General features: G+C 39.0%; 1 pseudogene; it reads left to right on the top strand.

Moving 5' to 3' along the window:
* The window catches only part of LOC123610328, a 33,213-nt pseudogene that overhangs the window by 4,570 nt on the left and 1,335 nt on the right, over positions 1–27,308 (top strand).

Genomic DNA, 27,308 nt, shown 5'->3' with positions numbered 1-27,308 from the left:
GAGTTCCCATTTGATAGTGTGGCTGGCAAAACAGGGCTCCGCCTTGGGCTATTGAGACAATGACAAGTGAAATGTTGGTTGATCCCCCATTTATTTTATCTTTAAAGTGTTTGCCAATACTGGAACAGCCCTGGTTGTTTTGGACTGCCATGCCTCCAGCAGTACTGCAATTCCCTTCACTGTGCTAGGAGTCCCGTATGATCTCAGTTACATTGTTTCCTACCTTTCCCAGTAATGACCCAATTAGGAGACTGTCTAAAAGTGAGTAGGCAAAGATTCAGATTGGCTAAATTGCAGGTATTACAGTGAATCCATCTGGAAAATATGGCATGGGAGCTCTTAGTGTCCTCCTTAATAAGCACATGGTTAGATTCTGTCAGGGCATTTTTGTAGTTCTAGAATTCCCTTTTTGGTCAGGTCCTCTCAAATGTACAGACGTTTGTAGTGGCCAAAGCAAAGACATATGTGCTCCTTGGTGAAAGTCTTCCCAAAACAGTCCACAAATGAACACTGCTATGCCAAGAAAAATGAAAGCACTTAGAAGAATATTTAGCACTTCTGATGCAAAGCATTTTGTAATTCTCCATTTGCCAAACCTCTCTTGAGAGGAGGTCAGTAATTTTCTCATTATCCTGCTAAGGAAAATAAGTCAGCTGTTCTTCCCAAAGTAACACATGGTCAATCAATATCTGGAATTAGAACACAACCATTCTCCATCCAGGGATCATGCTCAGCCAACAAAACATTTGGGTGTAAGAGTATTGTAAGCTTTGGAGGCAACCAAAACGATGAAATCATTCCCTGATGAGAGGATATGCATAATATGTGTAAAGTCAAGATAAGACAGGAATTCTCCACCACATTTTAAGCCAGACATTTGTTCATTTGAGCTATATAGGGTTCTTAATAATCACGAATTGAAGGAAATGAAGTGTACTATGTAAAAGAGAGGGGAAAAGAGACTAGAAAATATTATGTCAGAAATTTCAAAGTAAAAATAGATTCTGAAATACATAAAACTAGTTTAGTCATTCTTTAACAGCTCTCCCTGTCTTAGAAAATAGAGGTTTCAGAATACCTCGTACAAAAACATCTTACTAAAATATGACAATAAATGTCATACCATAAATTTAGTCTCCAAAGAGAATATATCAAATAAATAAAAGCATGCTACTTTGTTGCTCTGATTCAGAATATCAAGATTGTCAAGATATTAAGTTAGAGATATGAAAAAAATTTCTATTCTTATTTGCCATTCAGGTTAAGAAAAATACATATATACCCCTACAACCATCACCACGACCACCACCACCACCACCACCACCACCACACACACACACACACACACACACACACACACACACACTAAACAACACCTTTAGAATCATTCCTGACATCACCACACTACTGTTACCCTTGAATGAGTCTATATCCTTTCTTTGCCTTGTGTGTTGTCAATCTAATGGATTTCTGCTGTAATTTCACCCATTAAAATCTTATCTTCTTTGCAATTTTTAACATTTCATATGCATTTTTATTAGAAACTAACTGAATACTAAACAAAAAACCCAAAAAATAATATTTCAAAAACAATCATACTCTCTTCCTTTTAGCCTAAAAAAAAGTCAAGTCCTCCAAACCCAAATCATACACATTAAATATGCACAGCTTCTTGTACATAAAGTAATTTAAAAATATTTAAACATCATACACAGTTCAAAAATAAATTTAAAAAGTTTTAAAAATCACGTGGCCTCTCTTAGTTGCAGGGTGTGGTAGGACGAAGGTTTATTTCATGCGAACCCTCTAATAACTTCTTGTGTTATTCTAAAACAAACTCATATCACCTAATTCATCATTTTCAAAAGATTCATATTATTTTTAGAAATTACCAAGTTGATTTTGGTGGGGGGATCTTTTCAGTTATTTGGGGTTGAGAGATAATCTGTGTGTCTTACTTAATATTTCTTGATGAATAACTGGCCCAAATTTAAACTGGTTATCTCAACAGTATCTAGGTCATCTCATGAGCAATTAACTTAGACCACTCCCTATCAAAAAAAAAATAAAAATCTTGGTTAATGGTTTCCGTCTTAGTAGCCGGGAATCTCATATCCAAGAATGATCTGTGAGTAGCAAAAATAAGAGATGAATTTTTTTTTTTTTGCCTCTGAAAACTAAGCACTGTCTCCTTCGAGATTTGCTCTCTGCTTGCTTAAAGAAGGTGGCTCCGTGCATGCTAAACTAAGTGCCATTCTTCTAGATTCTAGAAGACTTAGTTGACATGATCAGGTATGCAAATAAATCCTGGCTCTGCAGCTGCTTTCCTCATTTTTACTAATCTCAATAGAGATTGACTCTGAGGCCTCAGCACCAAACAAGAGGCAATCCAAAGACTGCTGAGGAATTATTTCACAAGGCATATATTCTACAAATATAGGCTGATAATTGCATTCCCTTTGTAAATACACCCGCAAAGTGGCTAGATGTTGTCTGCCGATTTTCTTTTTTCTTTCAATATGGTCTGCGAAGTTGTTTGATGACAGGGAAATTGCTACGGGAGATTCTAAATCTGTCCCTAGGTATCAATGATGGGTTATAAACACATGAATCACAGGCCCTACTGCTTAAAAACATGTATGAAATAAACTGTCTATCTTCAGTTATCTCTGCTCTAAATTTACCTAGAGTGAAATCCTCACAACATGGAGAGATCGGGCAGTTCAGAATTTACCCTCCAAAGTGAATATACCAAATTAATAAGAGCTCACTTTGTTCCTTTACGCTGACCTAGAATAGCAAAATTTGTAAGACATGAAGTTAATACAAGGAAGTAAATGAAAAATCCTTCTCTTTTTATTTACCATTTTGTTTCAGAGCAACATAGAAGAGTTAAGCAGTCTCTTTGGGGCTGAGCACTAAATAAACACAGCACTTTGTCGTATGCAGTGCCTGCCTAGGCCATGGGCCAAATCACGTTCTCTGAAAATAACTCCCATGAATACAGTGAGGTAGGCTCCTGGCAGCTCTGTTTTACCACATGACCCTGATGTCTCTCATCCCTGCCCATAGCTATCTGGGACAAAGGTGGACATCGATTCAAACTGCTCAGCTTTTCTCTCCTGAGATTCCTGATTTGGCCAAAGAGGAAGCCACCCACAGTTCATGGAACTATAACATAGAAACATGTGAGCTGTGAGGTGACCTATTTTGCCATGTGATGGACAAGGAGAGACCAGAGCACAAGAGAGAAGCAGTCAAAACCCAGAGCTCTGCACTGATCCTGATGGCTTTCGTTTTCCTGCCTCCTGGCTTCTGAAGTCTGGCTTCATACCTGCCTTTAATTTTCATGCATTATCCCTACTTTCTTATAATAACCCTCATTTTTTTTTCTTAATCTAGCTTCAGTTGGTTTCTGATACCCTTACCTATCACAAAGGAGGTCAATGTATATTAAAAAGAAAAAAGTCCTTAAATACATATAAACCACACGGAATTGAACTAGGCCACCTTCACTAAGCCACATCATTTGGGAATTGCAGATTCCTCCTTTATCTCCACCCACAATACTTTTTCACTTTCAGGCAATCCTTAGTTCCCATTTTATATTACAGGGAATAAATTAGGAAATTCGCATTAGATTCTCAGTACTTCACTGTGCATAGAGGAACAGAGTTGGCCTATCTTATTCTTCATGAGGGACGAAGTAAACACAAAGATTTCTATTAGCTGATGAACCTGCTTTGTGTTTATGCTTTCTCTCCCTGTTTTTATTATTTTTCTCAGTCCTTAAATGCTCACTAGAACTCCCACATTGCACATTGATTTGGAGAGAAAGCTTGTTATAGGATGCATTACTATTTTTTCTTAAGTCTAAACAAATAAATTGACCTTCACAATAGGAGATTTTAAAAACCTTTTCTTTCCTTTGGAACATATCTGCATATCTGTACCATGCTGGCACTCAGTAAATGTTAAAAATCTATCATAGATATTATACTACAGTAATGCTCATTAATAAAAATAAAATCTGAATCAAAAGAAGCAAAAGTGAGATGGCAGAGCTGACCCAAGGGCCCTGGTCTCCTCAGTATCTTGCTCTCCTGACACCTAGGCCAGTGCCTTCTTGTTACCCTCAGGGTGCTGCACTCAGTCTCCTGGAATATGTATTAACACTGCAGCTTCCAGAAAGGCTTCTTCCTGCCCTCTCTCCCATTAAATCTTGCAGTTTCTCAGTTCTAACTATTTTTATTGTTATGCCCCACTTAGCCCACCAATGATTTAAGGACACTTATGAAAGTGTGTTTATAAAACATATTTTTTAATTAATTGTTAGATCCAAGAAAATACACTTAACTGCAAGAATTACACCTCTCCTGCAATTTCCCCATAGACCAAGGAGAAAGACAGCAACTTTTCTAAAATATCTCATCAGATCTTTAAAAGCAGCTACACAAACCTTCAAATGAAAGAGAACAAAAATGTCTCTCTTAAGCTCTGTGTTATTTTGGGCCTTTATTACTTGAAGCTTAACTTATCTCTCCCAATATCAGAGGCTGGTCTCTCACAAGATCCATCTTCTATTCCTCTGCAACACATTTATCCAAATCTGAGCCATCCAATCTGGTACAATGTCATGGAACCTCTACCATGGCAACCCAGGCTGGACACTCGAATAGTTCGGTGGATGTGGTCTTTCCAAGTCTGGTTCCTTCTGAGTACAATCTGATGCTCTGATGCTATGTTCTTCTGATATCTAATAAATAAGGGTTAGAACACACACATATACAAACACATGGTCTTCCCCCAAAAAAGTCAGAATTCAATCTAAACTGAAATCAACAAATATTTATTGAATAGTTTTTATGTGGCAAGCACTGCCCAAACACACTTTATTCATCTTTTTCATTATTCTGTACACTCATCTTTTCAGATTGGTACTATTTTCTTATTATCCTCCATAGATGACCTACATTCCCAGGGTCATCTCATTGTCCACAATGGCAACTAGAAACTTTGATAATACATTTATATCCGAACAGACAGGAGAAGCAACAAACAAGAGCGTACCCACTTCCTTATGAAGTGCATGTAAGATGCATGCACTACTGCTCACATCACATGGGTATACTCACAGCAAGGAAATCTGGGAAAGTGATCTTTATTATAGGCAGATATATATCTCGCTAACTACCAAAGATTCTACTACTGAGGAACAAGATGAAACAAAGAGCAGATAACTAGCAGTCTTTGCAATGGGAGTCATGTCTCAAAATTGATCCTGATGAGGAAATGATGCGGAAAAGCAACTAACACCTGAATGACTCAGAGGATGATGGAAATACTTCTCCCTTTACTGGTACATACATTAAGATGGCAAACCTGGACATGAGTAAGAGGAGCCTGATGCTTGGGTTACACACGCATAGAAGGTTAAGGCTTACAAGAAAGTTATAAGGGAAAAAAGCAGCCTAAAGTTTCCATCACTACTAAACTAGTCATACCTATGGTTCCCCTTTCTCATAAGGAAACAAAAACAGTTTATCTAAGTGAACCAAGTTGTTTCCTGTTGCTGAGGCTTGGGACATAAGAACAAATCTCCTGGTGGACACTGATACAGGAGACACTGAGACATGTGACATCAAGTCCTTCCCAGTCTACACAATTTTCAGTGGAAGGAAATTATGTTAACTGTATTTAGCTAAGGTATAAATAAAAGGTAACTTATCTTAATGTATTATAATCTCCCCAAATATTTATATGTTGAGAGATAAATGTGGTATTACATCTAATAGGAAGATATTTTTCATATGTGATACAACAAAAGAGTTCCCTGGGTGCTCTTCAAATTATACCCTTTGTGATGCACATCAAGTCATTAAAGTCACTATAGATCCAGAACAAGAACTTCCTCCTCATATTCTTACTGTCAACTGAAATGATACCCACCCTTAAAGATCCAGTTCAAGTTTCACCTCCCCCAAAGCCTTATTTGACTTCATTAGCTTTCATTTACCTTCCTCTTCTCTGAAATTCCCATTATACTTAACAGCCTGTGTCAGATAATTTAACAGTTAATTATATGTTGCCTGCTAATGTTTCATGTGTGCTAAGATCCTAGAGGACATAGGTGTCTTGTGTTTCTCTGCAAACCCCCATGGCCTCTAGAGTATTGAGTACTAATAAATATGTGTTGTATATTTTATTTGCCTTTTGTTTAGAGCCTAGAATAGTTACCGAAGTGATGTGTACCTAAACCTAGTTAGGGTGGGTTCATCTGCTGAGTATCATGGAAAGAGGGAGGTAGGATCGCCAGGAAGTGGAAAAAAAAAGTGTGTGTGTGTGCACATGTGTGCATTCACATGCACATTCCCTTTAATATGAATAATAAATAGCAAAAGACTCAGCTAAAGATTATTACTGGCATTGTGTGTGTATGTAGACATTTAGAATATATACAGTTTGAACAAGTGACCATTTATGTTTTATAATTTGGAAGGTACTTCTTAGCTGCTATGAAAAAACAAAACAAAATTCCAGTCCCATTAGGCTTAAAGTTTCATCATTAGCACCACAAAGTTTGAATAACAAAGCAAGAACAGGTTACGTGGGGGAAGATGGCGGCGTAGGAGGATGCTGGGCTCACCGCACGTCCTGCTGATCACTTAGATTCCACCCACACCTGCCTAAATAACCCAGAAGACTAGCAGAATGGACTCTCTGGAGCCAAGCATAGACAAGAGGCCCATGGAAGAGGGTAGGAAGGGCAGAGAGGCGGTGCACGCTACAGGGACTGGCAGGAGGGAGCCGGGGTGGAAGGGCAGCCTGCCGGCCAAGCAGAGCCCCCGAGTCTGGCTTGCAAAAGCAGAGGGCCGGACGGAGTGTGTTCTGACAGCAAGTGGGACTTAACATCTGGGAGGTTATAAGTTAACAGCTCTGCTTAGAGAACAGGAGGGCTTGAGGACAACGGGACGAAAAGTTGTTGAGCCCCGGACGACAGAGCTCAGCTTGGCGGGGAACAAAGGTGCTCGCCAGTGCCATCTCCCTCACCCATCCCCCAGACAAAATCCCAAAGGGAACCAGTTCCTGTCAGGGAACGTGCTTGCACCACGCAAACACCCAACGCTGTGCTTCTGTGGATCCATCCCTCCGGCGGGTCTGACTCCCTCCTGGCCCCTCCCGAAGTGGATCTCCAAAGGAAAAGCAAGCTGAGCCTACCCCTCCCACCCCTGTGCACCTTGCCGATCCACCCCAACTAATACACCAGATCCCCAGCACCACAAGCCTGGCAGTGTGCAAGTAGCCCAGATGGGCCACGCCACCCCACAGTGAATCCCGCCCCTAAGAGAGGGAAAGAGAAGGCACACACCGGTCTGACTGTGGCCCCAGCGGTGGGCTGGGGGCAGACATAAGGTCTGACTGTGGCACCGCCCACCAATGCAAGTTATTCAAGATAGCACAGGGGATGTGCCCCGCAGTCCCACACCACTCCAGGGACTATCCAAAATGACGAAACAGAAGAAATCCCCTCAAAAAAATGTCCAGGAAGTAACGACAGCTAACGAACTGATCAAAAATGATTTAAACAATATAACAGAAAGGAAATTTAGAATCATAGTCATAAAATTAATCGCTGGGCTTGAAAACAGTATAAAGGACAGCAGAGAATCTATTGCTACAGAGATCAAGGGACTAAGGAACAGCCAGGAGGAGCTAAAAAATGCTATTAATGAGCTGCAAAATAATATGGAGATGACCACGGCCTGGATTGAAGAGGCAGAGGAGAGAATAGGTGAACTAGAAGATAAAATTATGGAAAAAGAAGAAGCTGAGAAAAAGAGAGATAAAAAAAATCCAGGAGTATGAGGGGAAAATTAGAGAACTAAGTGATGCACTAAAGAGAAATAATCTACACATAATTGGTGTTCCAGAGGAGGAAGAGAGAGGGAAAGGTGCTGAAGGTATACTTGAAGAAATAATAGCTGAGAACTTCCCTGATCTGGGGAAGGAAAAAGGCATTGAAACCAAGAGGCACAGAGAACCCCCTTTAGTCATAACTTGAATCGATCTTCTCATGACATATCACAGTGAAACTGGCAAAATACAAGGATAAAGAGAAAATTCTGAAAGCAGCTAGGGATAAAAGTGCTCTACCATATAAAGAGAGACTTATAAGACTCCCGACCCATCTCTCTACTGAAACTTGGCAGGCCAGAAAGGAATGGCAGGAGATCTTCAATGTGATGAACAGAAAAAATATGCAGCCGAGAATCCTTTATCCAGAAGTCTGTCATTTAGAATAGAAGGAGAGATAAAGGTCTTCCCAAACAAACAAAAACTGAAGGAATTCATCACCACTAAACTAGCCCTACAAGAGATCCTAAGGGGGATCCTGTGAGACAAAGTACCAGAGACATCGCTATAAGCATGAAACCTATGGACATCACAATGACTCTAAACCCGTATCTTTCTATAATAACACTGAATGTAAATGGATTAAATGCGCCAACCAAAAGATACAGGGTATCAGAATGGATAAAAAAAACAAGACCCATCTATTTGCTGTCTACAAGAGACTCATTTTAGACCTGAGGACACCTTCAGATTGAGAGTGAGAGGATGGAAAACTATTTATCATGCCACTGGAAGTCAAAAGAAAGCTGGAGTAGCCATACTTACATCAGACAAACTAGACTTTAAATTAAAGGCTGTAACAAGAGAAGAAGAAGGGCATTATATAATAATTACAGGCTCTATCCATCAGGAAGAGCTAACAATTATAAATGTCTATGCACCGAATACGGGAGTCCCCAAATATATAAAACAATTACTCACAAACATAAGCAACCTTATTGATAAGAATGTGGTAATTGCAGGGGACTTTAACACTCCACTTACAGCAATGGAGAGATCATCTAGACACATGGTCAATAAAGAAACAAGGGCACTGAATGATACATTGGATCAGATGGACTTGACAGATATATTTAGAACTCTGCATCCCAAAGCAACAGAATATACTTTCTTATCGAGTGCACATGGAACATTCTCCAAGATAGATCACATACTGGGTCACAAAACAGCCCTTCATAAGTATACAAGAATTGAAAGCATACCATGCATGCTTTCAGACCACAATGCTATGAAGCTTGAAATCAACCACAGGAAAAAGTCTGGAAAACCTCCAAAAGCATGGGGGTTAAAGACCACCCTACTAAAGAATGAATTGGCCAACGAGGCAATTAGAGAAGAAATTAAAAAATATATGGAAACAAATGAAAATGAAAATACAACAATCCAAACGCTTTGGGATGCAGCAAAGGGAGTCCTGAGAGGAAAATACGTTGCAATCCAGGCCTATCTCAAGAAACAAGAAAAATCCCAAATACAAAATCTAAAAGCACACCTAAAGGAAACAGAAGCAGAACAAAGCAGAAGCAAAGACAGCCTAAACCCAGCAGAAGAAGAGAAATAATAAAGATCAGAGCAGAAATAAACAATATAGAATCTAAAAAAACTGTAGAGCAGATCAACGAAACCGAGAGTTGGTTTTTTGAAAAAATAAACAAAATTGATAAACCTCTTGCCAGGCTTCTCAAAAAGAAAAGGGAGATGACCCAAATAGATAAAATCATGAATGAAAGTGGAATTATTACAACCAATCCCTCAGAGATACAAGCAGTTATCAGGTAATACTATGAAAAATTATATGCCAACAAACTGGACAACCTGGAAGAAATGGACAAATTCCTAAACACCCACACACTTCCAAAACTCAATCAGGAGGAAATAGAAAGCTTGAACAGACCCATAACCAGCGAAGAAATTGAATCGGCTATCAAAAATCTCCCAACAAATAAGAGTCCAGGACCAGATGGCTTCCCAGGGGAGTTTTACCAGACGTTTAAAGAAGAGATAATACCTATCCTTCTCAAGCTATTCCAAGAAATAGAAAGGGAAGGAAAACTTCCAGACTCATTCTATGAAGCCAGCATTACTTTGATGCCTAAACCAGGCAGAGACCCAGTAAAAAAAGAGAACTACAGGCCAATATCCCTGATGAATATGGATGCAAAAATTCTCAATAAGATACTAGCAAATCGAATTCAACGGCATATAAAAAGAATTATTCACCATGATCAAGTGGGATTCATTCCTGGGATGTAGGGCTAGTACAACATTCGCAAATCAATCAACGTGATACATCACATTAATAAAAAAAAAAAGAGAAGAACCATATGATCCTGTCAATCGATGCAGAAAAGGTCTTTGACAAAATCCAGCACCCTTTCTTAATAAAAACCCTTGAGAAAGTCGGGATAGAAGGAACATACTTAAACATCATAAAAGCCATTTATGAAAAGCCCACAGCTAACATCATCCTCAATGGGGAAAAACTGACAGCTTTTTCCCTGAGATCAGGAACACGACAGGGATGCCCACTCTCACCACTGTTGTTTAACATAGTGTTGGAAGTTCTAGCATCAGCAATCAGACAACAAAAGGAAATCAAAGGCATCAAAATTGGCAAAGATGAAGTCAAGCTTTCGCTTTTTGCAGATGACATGATATTATACATGGAAAATCCGATAGACTCCACCAAAAGTCTGCTAGAACTGATACATGAATTCAGCAAAGTTGCAGGATACAAAATCAACGTACAGAAATCAGTTGCATTCTTATACACTAACAATGAAGCAACAGAAAGACAAATAAAGAAACTGATCCCATTCACAATTGCACCAAGAATCATAAAATACCTAGGGATAAATCTAACCAAAGATGTAAAGGATCTGTATGCTGAAAACTATAGAAAGCTTATGAAGGAAATTGAAGAAGATATAAAGAAATGGAAAAACATTCCGTGGTCATGGATTTGAAGAATAAATATTGTCAAAATGTCAATACTACCCAAAGCTATCTACACATTCAATGCAATCCCAATCAAAATTGCACCAGCATTCTTCTCAAAACTAGAACAAGCAATCCTAAAATTCATATGGAACCACAAAAGGCCCCGAATAGCCAAAGGAATTTTGAAGAAGACCAAAGCAGGAGGCATCACAATCCCAGACTTTAGCCTCTACCACAAATCTGTAATCATCAAGACAGCATGGTATTGGCACAAAAACAGACACATAGACCAATGAATAGAATAGAAACCCAAGAACTAGACCCGCAAACGTATGGCCAACAAATGTTTGACAAAGCAGGAAAGAACATCCAATGGAAAAAAGACAGTCTCTTTAACAAATGGTGCTGGGAGAACTGGACAGCAACATGCAGAAGAATGAAACTAGACCACTTTCTCACACCATTCACAAAAATAAACTCAAAATGGATAAGGACCTGAAGGTGAGACAGGAAACCATCAAAACCCTAGAGGAGAAAACAGGAAAAGACCTCTCTGACCTCAGCCGTAGCAATTTCTTACTTGACACATCCCCAAAGGCAAGGGAACTAAAAGCAAAAATGAACTACTGGGACCTTATGAAGATAAAAAGCTTCTGCACTGCCAAGGAAACAACCAACCAAAACTAAAAGGCAACCAACGGAGTGGGAAGGAAAAGATATTTGCAAATGACATATCAGACAAAGGGCTAGTATCCAAAATCTATAAAGAGCTCACCAAACTCCACACCCGAAAAACAAATAATCCAGTGAAGAAATGGGCAGAAAACATGAATAGACACTTCTCTAAAGAAGACATCCGGATGGCCAACAGGCACATGAAAAGACTCAATGTCGCTCCTCATCAGGGAAATACAAATCAAAACCACACTCAGATATCACCTCACGCCAGTCAGAGTGGCCAAAATGAACAAATCAGGAGACTGTAGATGCTGAAGAGGATGTGGAGAAACGGGAACCCTCTTGCACTGTTTGTAGGAATGCAAACTGGTGCAGCCGCTCTAGAAAACAGTGTGGAGGTTCCTCAAAAAATTAAAAATAGACCTACCCTATGACCCAGCAATAGCACTGCTAGGAATTTACCCAAGGGATACAGGAGTACTGATGCATAGGGGCACTTGTACCCCATTGTTTATAGCAGCACTCCCAACAATAGCCAAAATATGGAAAGAGCCTACATGTCCATCAAGTGACAAATGGATAAAGAAATTGTGGCTTATATACACAATGGAGTACTACGTGGCAATGAGAAAGAATGAAATATGGCCCTTTGTAGCAACGTGGATGGAACTGGAGAGTGTTGTGCTAAGTGAAATAAGCCATACAGAGAAAGACAGATACCATATGGTTTCACTCTTATGTGGATCCTGAGAAACTTAACAGAAACCCATGGGGGAGGGGAAGGAAAAAAAAAAGAGGTTAGAGTGGGAGAGAGCCAAAGCATAAGAGACTCTTAAAAATTGAGAACAAACTGAGGGTTGATGGGGGGTGAGAGGGAGGGGAGGGTGGGTGATGGGTATTGAGGAGGGCACCTTTTAGGATGAGTACTGAGCATTGTATGGAAAGCAATTTGACAATAAATTTCATATATTGAAAAAAAAAGAAAACAAAAACATTGTCTCTCTCCAAAAGTCCAAGGAAATTCATGTTATTTTGAAACTATCCTTAGCTCTCTCTGGAAGGTGACAGATTATTAGAATAACAGGCAAATGAAAGTAAGGCCAGACTGCTGTAAGGGAGTGCCAGGGAGGAACTGGTTTCAAAAATGAATCCTGCCTTCCTCAAGACATATTTTGAACCAATTCCATAAGGTAAAACATGGTATAAGACTAAAGTAGAAACACTTCCCAGCACCAAGAAGAAACTCTGCATCCTTGGCATTCCCTTACCCCAGAAGCCAACCCTGCTACCCCTCTACAGAATCTCAAGGTGAATAGGAGCAGAGTATGAACACCACAGCTCCAGTTCGAACCTTTCACTTCACACATTAACAACTTATTCTCTGATTTTACAGGTCAGAAGGTAACTCAGTAGAAACACCAAAAGTAAATCACGGTTCTTTTCATTCTCAGTCAAATGCTTTTTCCACTGTGTTCTTGATTCCTGAGAGCACAAGTGACCTCCATTACATTCAGGGTATACACGAGTGCAGAAGTGTAAGTGTCTGCAGTTTGGCCCTCCATCTTCCACGGGCACAATGGTCAACTCTTGAGAGGCAGATTTGCATAGACATTAGCAAAGGGAGCAGTAGCTTTGAATCCTGCCATTCAAATTCTGAGTTCAAATTCTAGCTACCTCTACTTCTAGTTGTACGATTTGGGACAACTTACCTAAACTCTGGTTTTGGGTTTCCAACCTGCAAATGGGAAAAATAGCATAGAGTTATTGCAAGGTATGTATTGCGAGGTAATCTATGTAAAGGATTTCTGGCAGTATAGTAAATAGAATCTAAGCATATACTAACTGTTCTCTTTAACCATAGAGATACATGAAAAGAGTATCAAGTATAACTAAACTTCAAAAATCTTTAAATTAATATATCCCAGCTTCCCTAATGAGCAATGTCTGTGTAAATGAGTACTGAGTATTGAGCACTGAGTACTGAGTATTAAGCATTAACTTTTAGAGATTAAGAAATTTAAATCTCTTGGCATGACTTTCATTTCAGAGGCATACAGCTAGGGAGAAATGAGTGACCAGACAGACTCCCACCACCAAAAAAAAAACATGCTTTATATACCAATGTCTTGCCAACTCTGATCGGTATCCCAATTAGAAAAGTTGGTCTGTATCAGTGGGAAAACTTCTGAAAAGCCCACAAAGTTTTCTTTCTGTAGGGCATTAAGGATTAAAATGCCCATCTGTCCCAAAGCAGATACTTCTTCTTCTGTCTTGCGATTTCTAAACAATGAAAATGATACCAGTAACAATGACCTCAATGCCAAGGTCTTCCCCTATTAAAATTGGTGGAAATGAAGTGGTACCATTCATCATCCCTAGGCAAAAAGGACAGTGGGTACCCTGAGGGTGTGGGGGTTATTTTCTTCAGTTTAAAGGTGGCAGGTGGCAGCAAAATGGGTCCAGTTAAAGTTGCAAGTCAGAAGGGCACCCCCTCACAGAGGAACAGTGAGTTAGCAGTACAGGAAATAGTGAGTGGTCCAGGTTCAGAAGTGGCCATCATAAGGGAGCCACCTTAGAGTGATGGGCAAGAGCTATTCACCTAGATTCTGGTGTACCCTCTGTATAGGAGGTCTTATAGGATCATGTGTGTTTATTCCAAAACCTACTATGACTGTCATTTATAGCTTTTATCAAACTCATCATTAATAGCCAAATGGTAAAAGAAATCTTATGGAGATTCTAAATGCTTATAATAATAAATACTCTCATAAGATAAGGTTTTGTTTTTTGTTTTTGTTTTTTGAGATCTCATCTCTCATTTCAACACTGCAAGAGCGGTCTTAAAAATAATGTTTTGGGGAACAAAACAGTCTAGACTTAAAGGCATAGATCATGTCAGTCTCTACAACCTAGACTCTACCAATTTCTAGAGTCAATAACATCAAATTAAAGTTCTGGGGATATCTTTAGATTTTCCTCCAGGAAACTGACAGGCATATCCTGAGCTTCAGACTACAAGCCTCTCACCACTATGGGTAGGTATGGTTTCTCCTCTCGAGCCTTATGATAGATACACAGAAAATGGGATGAAATTAAAAATAAGACTTCAATCACAAGTTCTTAAATTAACTTATATAACAACTCACCCTTTCATTCATTTATTCAAATAAATTGTTATGCCACACACTATAATGTGTAGTTGTGAACTACATAGGTTCATCCAATTGTTAATTCAACAAATATGTTCAATTGCTACTTCGAACCATACATTTTTCCTGGTGCTGGTAACACAGCAAGAGGAACTAAAAAGCATGACCTTGGGGCCCCTGGGTGGCTCAGTCGGTTGGGTGGCTGACTTCAGCTCAGGTCATGATCTCACGGTCCGTGAGTTCAAGCCCCGCGTCGGGCTCTGTGCTGACTGCTCAGAGCCTGGAGCCTGTTTCAGATTCTGTGTCTCCCTCTCTCTCTGACCCTCCCCCATTCATGCTCTCTCTGTCTCAAAAATAAATAAACGTTAAAAAAAAAAAAATTTTTTTTTAAAAATAAAAAGCATGACCTTTTTTTTCACAAAGCACACTTTTTTTTTAATGTTTATTTATTTTTGAGACAGAGGGAGACAGAGCACGAGCAGGGGAGGGGCAGAGAGAGAGGGAGATACAGAATCCGAAGCAGGCTCCAGGCTCTGAGCTGTCAGCACAGAGCCTGATGCGGGGCTCGAACCCACGAACCGTGAGATCATGACCTGAGCTGAAGTCAGACGCTTAACCAACTGAGCCACCCAGGTGCCCCTACAAAGCATACTTTATGATACAGGAGAAAGAAAATAAATACATAACATTTCATACAGTATGTATTATGAAGAAGAAAAAAACATAGTATCATAAAACAACTTAAGACAGAGTGGTCATGGAAGAGCTCTCTGAGGAACTAATTTTTATCCTGAAACCTAACTAACAAGCACAACTTAGTTGCATAGAAATCCAAAAGATCATGGGGCGCCTGGGTGGCGCAGTCGGTTAAGCGTCCAACCTCAGCCAGGTCACGATCTCGCGGTCCGTGAGTTCGAGCCCCGCGTCGGGCTCTGGGCTGATGGCTCAGAGCCTGGAGCCTGCTTCCAATTCTGTGTCTCTCTCTCTCTCTCTGCCCCTCCCCCGTTCATGCTATGTCTCTCTCTGTCCCAAAAATAAATAAACGTTGAAAAAAAAAAAATTAAAAAAAAAAAAAAAAAAAAAAAAAGAAATCCAAAAGATCAGGCCTAGCATGAAATGACCATGAACCGGGTATCCTAGGACATGTAAAGCAGACATGGGTGGTGGGACTATAGTGAGTAAGTGAAATGGATAGTGGAAGAAACAAGAGTATGGGGTAGGCTGAGGTCAGAAACTCCTAGGGTCTACAGGATCCAGTAAGCAATTTGGATCTTACTGGACATCACTATAGACTTTAAAGAAGGAAGATGACATAAGATAATTTATATTTTTTTAAATATCATTTTTGCATCTATATGGAGAATGAATTATAGTCTGTGGTGTACTAATAAATGTTTAACAATTAGCTCTCTGGAAAATATACATTATAAAAAGTCCTGATTTGTATAGCATATTCCAATTTCTGTGCTGTAAGTATTCCCACTATGGCCAATTTCAAGCTACCAAGGTGGAGGTGAAGTTGGAAAGTGATGGGCACAGCTGGCTCTTGATAGCCCAAACAAGGCAGCCCTAGCACACACCACTGACTAAAGGGCAGCAGCGTGTGGAAACAGGAAAAACAGCCACGAGGCTTCAGCAGCCATCCAAGCAAGAGAGATGGCAGTCTGGTACCACAGACTCGGCAACCATAGATGGTGTTAAAAGAAATGGACAAAGGTGTTTATGAGAGAAAAGAGGCCAGATTTGCTCATGGCACACTTGAGCAGATCAGTCTCTGTCCATGTTAGCATCAGTGTGAGCATGGTTGGTGCCCAGGCATTTAGAAAAAAGGAGAAGAGAGTGTTAAGAGACAGTCATCCTCTTTCCCAGCTGATCTCTAAGTCTACTATTTCAAATGTGAATCTGGCAAGGAATATTGAAGTCTCCTTCATTATCCCCAATTGTATGAGAAGATAGTGGACTGTTTGATAAAAATCCATTTTTAACTAAGCACCTTTCCATGGTGTTTTAAAATCTGTCACCTACCATTTTTAGTTTGCTGTGCAAGTTTTTTAATCATTGTGGTCACTTTCCCACAGTCTATGATCAAGTTTTGCATTACATCTCTCACGTTTCAACCAGCTATCTCAAGAGAAACAAACTGTGAGTTTTCAAATACTTTAATAAGTACATTATACTGGGCCAACCTTATAAAGGGACTCCCTCTCTCTTAATGTGACTGACTGAACAACACTGAGTGACCCAGAAACTGGCAGAACATTTTATCAATTAAGACTATTTGTCATCACAGCTTTCAAAAGAAACAAGAGGACCAATGAAGAGCTGAATGTCAGAAATAGTGAATGTCACTCTTTTTTATTGCAACGGATAAATAGGCACATCCAAGGTATTCTTTCCATCAAACCATTTTCCCTTACTTTCCTGTTGTATATGTATGAGACAAGTCCACTAAAAAGGACTTTATTTTTTGCCCTTCAGTAATGTAGATACTGAATTTATTGTTATAATGATTTATTTTGTCCAGACATAATTGCAGATTGCAATACCAATAGAATTTCCAATACAATGTTGAAATTCATCACTGGAATAGTAACATAGGGGAAAGGTCATTGAACTATAAGCAGAAGATCTGGGTTTCAGGTTTTCTAGTGATTTGCTGTTTGACCCTAGGAGATACACCACTGGTCTTTCCTGACTTTACCCATTTACATGATGAAGCACTTTTTTAGTGGCATTTTTAAAATTCTCCTTAGGTATTAAGATAGTTGAAACATTCTTTTTTTTTTCTTTTTTTAGAAACCTGCGTCTAGCATGTATAGGCTCATACACAGTACCAAATCATTGTATGCTACCTCTTTTTACTTCTGCATTACTCAACTATGCAGAATAATAGTAATATACTACTACTAGTGTATTACTGCCTACACGTTAGTCAGGACTCAACTGCAACTAGCTTATGAAAAAAAAGGAGGGGAGTGGGAAAGATATTGGCTCATATAGCTGGGAAGGAGAGCAGGGGTCCAAGCACTGAAATGACACTCTCTGATCTTTTACTCTCTCATCCTGGCTACTCTTTGGATTTTGACTATTTTCTCCTACTTCAGATGGCTTCCGGCATGAGAGCAGATGGGTGGCATATAACCAGAAGTAACTCCAACTTTATATCATTCTAGATTATAAGCCAGAGAAGGAGAGATTTTTGTCACCAACTTTTGCATATAAAATCCCAGGAAGACTCAACTGGCTCAGAAAGGAATCTACCTAGCTCAATCACTGTGATCAGAGAAATAACTGGTCATATTCACTTTCCTATGACTCAGAGGGTGATAAGAGGGCACAGTTCACTGAGTTGCAGCCCCATCTCAGATATTACATGTAAGAGAAGGTTCCTCAGAAGAAGGTGGTAATATTCTTTCAGGAACCAAAAGAAGGATACTACAATGAGAAAAATTGGCATAAATACCAGAGTCCGTACTGCAGTTTACCCTCACAACAACAAAGAATTTTCTTTTGATCTTTAGTATGGACCTTGGTTCTTTCTGTTGATATATGCAAGGATGTTAAAAGTCTAACTGGATTGTCACATCACCTGGAGAAGAGATTGTGCAATTTCGTTATTTGCAACCAATGTACCTTATTCAAGTAGTTATTCAATAAATATTTGGTGATAATTAAGAAGCTCTAGTTGCTATAAGCCAGTTTCATTTTACATGTAACTTTTTATATTATCTACTTCTGCTATTTTTGGCTCATTATTGTGGAAGAGTGTACTGTTCCTAGACACTTAATCTGTGTCAGCTTTAGCAAGCTTTTTTTGTTCATTAGGCAGTGCTTGATCTCTTCTGACAGCTTCAATCCTATAATGCTCTTCCCCAAAGGCTGTACTTAAAGTCTAGATATCTCTATACATCATAGAGGTTCAAGTTCATGACTTCACTTCTTATTAGACTCTTAGTAAAACTCCAAGGATCCTAGATATTTGTTACATACCTATCATCTATAAGCACTATTATTAAAGACTTTGCAGTACCTGGCCAGAATTTTTAAACCTGTAAGGTCACAGAATGGGTTTAGTAACTGAATCATTATATTCCTTTTCTTTCCATTGATCCTCAGGAGTGAGAGATCATATGCATAAATCCATATTCCTCCACCTAGCCTGTGATTTATAAATAAAGTGAAACAATTTTACTGATGGGGAGTAAGCTCTATATAAAACAAAAATGATGGTTATTGTTTCTTTGCCTGACAATTATCCTTCATTTAATTAAATCAGGTTGAGTTTATGATAATAATATAGAAAATGCATCTTTCCATGTATCAAGTGTGCTTTGTTCTATACCTTTATCACATTTGAATACATCCATAGAACAATAATTAAAAGGTATTTACTAGGTCAATGAAAATTTCCCCCAAGATAATTTTTACACAAAATTTAGTACATTACAGTGCAGGGAAGATCTGCAATATAACTATATCCACAAATGTTTTTCTATTTTTTTTGTTTTTGTTTTATGCTAAATGTAGCTAATTTTCTTAGATGTCTGTAATACTTCACACAATAATCTGTGGTGATTGTTATGCTTCCTACAAGTTACAACTATATATATTTTTTAAGACATGCTTTTTCTACTATATAGTGGGCATGACTGGCAAGACTATTGTAAAAAACATTTAAAGTCGAAGGCTGTATAGAAGAAAATAGGCTTCATGGTTATACATTATGCTGCAGCACATCTTCCCTGAATCCATGCTCCTTCTGGTTGCTACAGTATTTCTGTTAATATTTGTAGGGAATGTCCTTGAAAGAGTGTTGGGTATTCCTTTCTTACTTTGAATTTTCTGCCTTTAATTCCTATATTTCTATTCCCTCATAAATACACTCTATTAGGCTTTTTCTTCACTACTCTCCTGAACACATTCTTTTTTTTTAAGTGTTTATTTTAATCACCGGAACTCATCACAAATGCTCTCCTTTATCCCCATCACCCATTTAGTGCCCCCCCCTCTGGCAACCATCACTTTGTTTTCTATAGGTAAGAGTCTGTTTCTTAGTTTCTCTCTTTTCCCCCTTTGCTAATTTGTTTTGTTTCTTAAACTCCACATATGAGTGAAATCATGGTATTTGTCTTTCTCTGAGTAACGTATTTCTTTTGCCATTATATTCTCTAGGTCTGTCCATATTACTGGAAATGGCAAGATTTCTTCCTTTTTTCTGGCTGAGTAATATTCCTTGGTATATATACCACATCTTCTTTATCTGTTCATCTGTCAATGGACACTTGGGTTGCTTTCACACTTTGGCTATAGTACATAATGCTGCTATAAACATAGGGGTGCATATATCCCTTTGAATTAGTGTTTTTGTATTCTTTGGGTAAATACCCAGTAGTACAATTGCAGAATCTTAGGAAAGTTCTATTTTTAACTTTTTGAGAAAACTCCATGCAATTTTTCACAGTGGATGCACCAGTTAGTACTCCCAACAGTGCACAAGGGTTACTTTTTCTCCACCTCCTTGCCAACACTTGTTTCTTGTGTTTCTTGTGCCTCCAGCTTTGTTTTTCAAGATTACTTTGATGTGGATCTGCTTTTGTTGATTTTGTTGGGCATTCTCTGTGCCTCCTGGATCTGGATATCTGTTTCCTTCCCCAGATTGGGGAAGTTTTCAGCCATTATTTCTTCAGATAAATTCTCTGCCCCCTTTTCTCTCTTTTTCTTCTCGTGGGACTCTTATAATATGAATGTATTGTTCAAGGGAGTCTCTCAGTTCCCTAAGTCTGTTCTCATTTTGCATAATTTTCTCTCTCCTTTGTTCAGCTTGATTACTTTCCATATTCTGTCTTCTAAGTCATTAATTTGTTCCTCTGCTTCTTCCAGTCTGCTGTTCCTTCCATCAAGTGTATTTCTCATTTCATTTATTGAGCACTTTATCACTATTTTCTTCTTCATCTCTGTGTTAAGGGTCTCATTCATGTCTTCCACTCTTTTCTCAAACCCAGTGGGCATCCTTATGATCATTGCTTTAAATTTTCCATCAGGCATGTTACTTATATCTGTTTCTTTTAGGTCTCCAACACTGGCCTTGTCTTGTTCTTTCATTTGGACAAATTCCTCTGTTTTCCAATTTTGTCTAAGTCTCTGTGTCTGCTTCTGTGTGTTTGGAAAGTGAGCGGCATCTCCTGTTCTTCAGAGTAATGGTTTTAGGAAGAAAACGTCCTGTAGTGCCCTTCCATGTAGTGTCCCCTGTTCCCCAGGGCCTGGCACTTCCAGAAATGTCTCCAATGTGTGCTGTGTGTGCTCTGCTGTTGTGTCCTAGATACTTTATCCTTCAGGTTAGTCATCTCCAGAGGTTCTCTTTGCCTATTGTGGGCGGTGCTTGGTCCATGGCCTGAATGTGACACATTTTAACTAGGTGTGCTCTCTGGTCTACTTGTGAAATGAGACCTGTCACCATCATCACTGGGACTGAGGCCTCACAAAATTCCTTGGTTGAGATATGCAATGATGGAAGGGGGTTAGGCCGGTCTTCTTGGGGAGGGAAACTGCCATGTTGCCTGAGGCAAGTGTGACTAGGAGCAGCAGTTCCACCTGGGCTTGGTATAAGCAAATTAGGTACCAAGTATTGGCACTACGCTGGTTCCCACAAGTGGCTCTGTGTTTATGCTGAGGGGCAGGGGAAGGAAATGACACCTGCCAGTTCCTTTGTTCATGTAGTGAATGCTGCCTCTTTGGGACATGCTCCAAGATGAGCAACTAACCTCCTCACTGTGTCCTCCAGGCACTCTTCAGATCACTGTTTCCACACAGTATGTCTGCGGGCTCTAAGCCCTGCCTTCTTTCCAAGAGGAGCCCCAAAGTCCTCCAACCTCTCCCAGAGACAAGCACTCTGACCTTCAGAACTCCAACCTTAGGTGGCTCAGTCAGTTGAACATCTGAATCTTGATTTCAGTTCAGGTCATGATGCCAAGGTCATGGGATTGAGCCCTGCATCAGGCTCCACATTGGGCATAGAGCCTGCTTAAGATTCTCTCTTTCTCTCCTTCTGCCCCTCATCCATGCTCACACTAATAAAAATTAAAAAACAAAAAATAAAAATAAAATACATACAACATACAAAATATGTATTAATTGACTGCTTATGCTATCAGTAATTCTACCAGTCAACAACAACCTATTAGTAGTTAAGTTTTGGGAGTGTCAAAACTTATACATAGATTTTCGACTGTACAGGGGGTAGGTGCCCCAACCACGGCATTATTCAAGCATCAACTATATACCATTCTCCTGCTCAAAATTCTCTAATGGCTTTCCATCATAATCAGAATAAATTCCAAAATCCATTCCATCATTTACAAGATCCTCTGGGATCTGATTACTGCTTCCCTCTATGAATTCACTTCTCATCACTCTTTGCCCCACTCCAGTCCCTGACTTGAACTCTTTACTTCCAGTACTTCATTTGGCTTTCTCTCTCACTTCATTCAGACCTCTACTCATATATTATTTCCTCAGAAAGACTGTCCCTGACATGCTACCTAAAAAAGTAACTCCTTTCTTATATTCTATCTATAAAAAAAAAACTTGCACTTTTTTTAAATGGTATTAAGCGCTTGTAAACTTATTTATTAATTGCACCTTGCACAAGAATATTACCTTTGTCATAAGGAGACTCATTCTCTCTGTATGTCTTTATACTTGTATCTCAGTACCTGGAATAGATCTTATTGGTGTATAAATGAAAAAGAACTAACTGATTGATGAATATAAGGGAAAATGACCACAGATTCTTGCCATAGTAAGTTTTAATAAAACTGTATTGAATCTCCTATTCAATATATGTTAAGGTTGTTCCTCAATATTCATTTTGGAAAATCATAATCCATGGGCTGATATGTTTATCAATGAAGATCTTGAATACTCTGCATGTATTACTAATGTACTTTGTATTTATAATTATTCCATTTAGAAAACCACACGCATACACACACATACACACACACACACACACACACACACACACTTAAACACATACATGAACACTTCAAACATTTGATTTTCCCAGCCTGCTGAAATGTTTTATTAGGCATCATATTTAAGATCATTCTCTGAAACTTCTGGTGATAAAACTGTAAGTTTAGTTTTAATGTATGTTTATATTTTGTTGAATACTTATTATTACAGAATATATCTATATATTGAATATGTATTATTGCAAAATTATTTTACATATATTGAAAATTTATTGATATGTATTATTGTAGAATAGTAAGTCAATTTCATTATCTTAAATATACTTAAATGCATTTATCTTAAACATAGTCAATTACATTATTCTGCAATGTCTTTTCTAAAGCATGTGATTTTATCCTACTTAAATACTTTATTCTTTCAAGTTTTCATTTTGTATACTTTTTTTAAATAAAAAGGAAAAACATAATTTTCAAAAATTACAAAGGAGTAAAATGACATTAGAATATTCTATGAATGAATTATATCAGGCTAAAGAGCAGATACTGACAATATTACTGTTATACTATAAGCTTATTCAAGTATTTCACATCTTTTTTCTCTTTTAATGCATTATCCTAGCACAAGATAAAAACAGTGTACTGGGGAGTGCCTGGGTGGCTCCATCAGTAAAGTGTCCAACTTTGGCTCACGTCATAATCTCACAGTTCATGAGTTCGAGCCCGGCACTGGGCTCTGTGCTGACAGCTCAGAGCCAGGAGCCTGCTTTGGATTCTGTGTCTCCCTTTCTCTCTGCCCCTCCCATGCTTGCACTCTGTCTCTGTCTCTGTCTCTCTCTCTCTCTCTCTCTCTTAAAAATAAATAAACAGTTTTTTAAACAGTGTAGTGGATATAAGGTGAAATCTCAGCAAACCCAGATGACAAGTTTTCTCTCTTCATAAAAAAAAAAAAGTGTTATGAAAAAACTCATCTTCTCTTGTCTCTGCCTTCAACAAGGCTGAAAACGGTGAAGCTCAGGCCAAGGGCAAACACAGGGCCTCCTCCAGGCAGCAGATGTTCATCGATCCACATTCAAGAGGATCCAGACAATTGACTCTACCTTGAAAATCTGCCCTCCCTCACCAGTTTTGATCCCTGTCCCTTCTTCTCCCCATATCCCAGGAGATCACTGAACAACTTAAATTATTCCAATAAATAAATTATCCAAGTGGGGAAAGAATACTAAAGAAAGAAGGAATAAAACAAAGACAAGACATTTACTTGGGCCCCAAGCTTTGGCTGAGGCTGGAGCTGGCCACCCCCTATCGCAACAGGTACTACCTTTGCTCCCAGGAATAGGAGAGAGGGTAAAAGAGGCCTGTGCCCTAACTGGTACAAAAGATGGCCAGAGGTCCCTTTCACATGGACCAACCTAAGGAAGAAGGACAGGTGTAATCAAGAGAATAGAACAAATGGAGAGGTCTGAGGCAGAGTTACCACTCTGTTTTCTCAGGTTTGGGGATCCCACTGGGAGAGGGGAGTGGGGTTAATACTAGCTATAGAGACCTATTCTGCTTCATTTTTTACCTCAAATTTTGTAAAGTTCTCATTGAGTTTTTACATTTTCATATTTTCCCCCTTCATATTCAACAGCCATGGCTCTCCCATTGATCCCACCTTTTCTACCCTAAGTTCTACAAATAGCATTCAAAGTCCTCCAGTACCTTTATAGCCTTCACTTCATTCTTCTAGAGCCAAACCATAACCACTGTCTCTTCACCACACACACTATGTTTCCCTGTCTCTTTGTCAATATTCCCATCTTCCCTACAGACTGGACACTCCTTCCCACTCCTTCCATCCACATTCAGTTTCTAGGTGTAAGAAAACTTCCACACATTTTTAAATGTTCCTTTCTGATATCCACCTCATCAGAAAAAAGTCGCCTCCAAACTCTTCAAAATACACTTTATCTGTATTGTCTCTAAATGCACTCAGCACCTTACTGCATTTTAATTTTTGTGTATGTATATTATCTTCCCATCTAGATGTGAATTTCTTAAGGGTAGGTTCTGTTTCTTAAAGATCAATATACATCAACACCACAGTCTTAGACAAAGTAACTTCTCAATAATGAATTAATAGTTATATATTGTAATGTAAATTGATTCATATTGAAAAAAATTTTTAGCATATTTCATAACTATGGCTATTTAAACTATTATTTTTAAATATTTTTTAATGTTTTATTCTATTTTTGAGAAAGAGAGAGCATGCACATGAGCATGAGTAGGGGAGGAGCAGAGAGAGAGGGGTGAGAGAGAGTATCCCAAGCAGGTTGCACACAGTCAGTGCAGAGCTGGACACAGGGCTGGAACTCACAAACCGTGAGATCATGACCTGAGCCAGTTAACCGACTGAGACACCAAGGTGCCCCTAACTATTCTTATTTAATATATTCTGTTGACCAATCTTTCATTTACTGCCTTCTATCCAATATTTTGCAGTAGTTCACAGTGTGGCTGAGCAAACAGTAACAATAATAATGATAAAAATAACAGGGGCACCTGGGTAGCTAAGTCGGTTGAGTGTCTGACTTCATCTCAGGCATGATCTTGCAGTTTGTGAGTTTGAGCTCCACGTCAGGCTCTGTGCTGACAGCGCAGAGCCTGAAGCCTGCTTTGGATTCTGTGTCTCCTCTCTCTGCCTCTCTCCAACTCAGGCTAATGCCCTCGTTCTCTCTCTCTCTAAAAGCTAAAATAAACATTCAAAACAATTTTAATAATAACAACAACAATAACAATAGTAAAACAGAACAGAGAATGGAAGGTTGACACTTGGAGCCAAACTGTCACTAAGTGCATCACTGAATCTGAAGGAAATACAAGTCACTCAGGAAAGCATAATGTTGGGAAAATGCAAGCAATATTTAAAATGGTGTTTGGGTGTGCCTGGGTGGTTCAGTTGGTTAAGCATCCAACTCCTGATTTTGGCTCAGGTTATGATCTCACAGTTTGTGAGATCAAACCCTGCATCAGGCTCCCTGTTGATAATGTGGAGCCTGCTTGGGATTCTATTTCTCCCTCTCACTGCCCCTCCCCTGCTTTTGCAATCTCTCTCTCTTTCTCTCTCTCTCCTTCTCTGTCTCTCTCTCTCAAAATAAATAAATCAACTTTTAAAAATAATAATAATAATGGTGTGAATTTGTGTAAAAGTGGCTACTAAACATCTCAATCTTGAAGTCCTCACTGTGTTGAGAGATAATTCTTCATGGGTCTTTCATGTTCTGCATTCTGCACACCATGTGAGCAGAGAACCCAAATGATTTTTCATATGGATATTTTTGTTCAAAGATGTTTGGATACAGGCATACCTACTGCACTTCACCATACTGTGCTTAGCAGACAGTCCAGTTTTACAAATTGAAAGTTTTTGGCAACCCTGAGTCAAGTAAGTCTATCAGCACCATTTTTCCAATAGCATTTGCTCATTTCTTGTCTCTCTGTCTTATTTTAGAATCCTCACAATACTTTAATTTTTTTTCATTATCATTATATTTGCTGTGGTGATCTGTTAAAGTACTGATAACAGTAACTTTAATGTTACTGTAATTGTTTAGGGAAGCCACGAACTGCACCCACATAAGAGAGCAAACTTCATAAATGTTGCGTGTGTGTCTTACCTGCTCCACTGACCAGCTGTTCCCTACCTCTCTCCCTTTCCTTGGGACTCCCTATTCCCTGAGACAAAATAATATTGAAATTAGGTCAATATATAATCCTACAAGGTCTTCTGAGTGTTCATGTGAAAAGAATAGTAGGACTTCTCTAACTTTAAGTCAGAAGCTAGTAATGATTACGTTTGGTGAGGAAGGCAAGTTGGAAGCCAAGACAGACTGAAAGCTAGGCCACTTGTGCCAAATAGTTACCCAAGTTGTGAAAGCAAAGGAAAAAGTCTTGAAGGAAATTACAAGTGCTAATCCAGTACACACACAAATATTAAGAAAGCAAAACAGCCTTGTTAATGATACGGAGGAAGTTTTAGTGGCCTGAGAAGATCAAACCAGTCATAATATTCCCTTAAATCAGAGCATAATCCAGAGCAAAGCCCTAACTCTCTTTAAGTTTACATAGCCTGAGAGAGGGAGGAAGCTGCAAAAGAAAAGCCTGAAGCTAGCAACGGTTGGTTCATGAGGTTTAAGAAGTCATCTCCATAACATAAAAATGCAAGGTAAAGCAACAATGCTGATGCAGAAGTTGCAAGTTATGCAGAAGATGAGACGTAGTGAAGGTAATGCATGAAGTTGGCTACACTAAACAACAGATTTTCAATGTAGACAAAATAACCTTCTATTGGAAAAAGATGCCATCTAGGACTTTAATACCTAGAGAGAAGAAGTCAATGCTTGGCTTCAAAGCTTCAAAGGACAGACTGACTCTCTGGTTAAGGCGTAATGCAGCTGGTAACTGAAAGTTGAAGCCCATGCTCACTTATCCCTCCAAAAATCCTAGGGATCTTAAGAATTATATTAAGTCTACTCTGCCTGTGCTCTATAAATGGAACAACAAATCCTGGATAGCATCACATCTGTTTACAACATGGTTTACTGAATATTTTAAAACTTAACAGAAGACCGTGGGGGAGGGGAAGGAAAAAAAAAGTTAGAGAGGGAGAGAG

Source organism: Leopardus geoffroyi, chromosome C2 (genome assembly GCF_018350155.1).
Source record: "Leopardus geoffroyi isolate Oge1 chromosome C2, O.geoffroyi_Oge1_pat1.0, whole genome shotgun sequence".
Classification (NCBI taxonomy): Eukaryota; Metazoa; Chordata; class Mammalia; order Carnivora; family Felidae; genus Leopardus; species Leopardus geoffroyi.
Note: the sequence above shows the minus strand (reverse complement) of the source record. Positions and strands in the feature narration are given on the sequence as shown.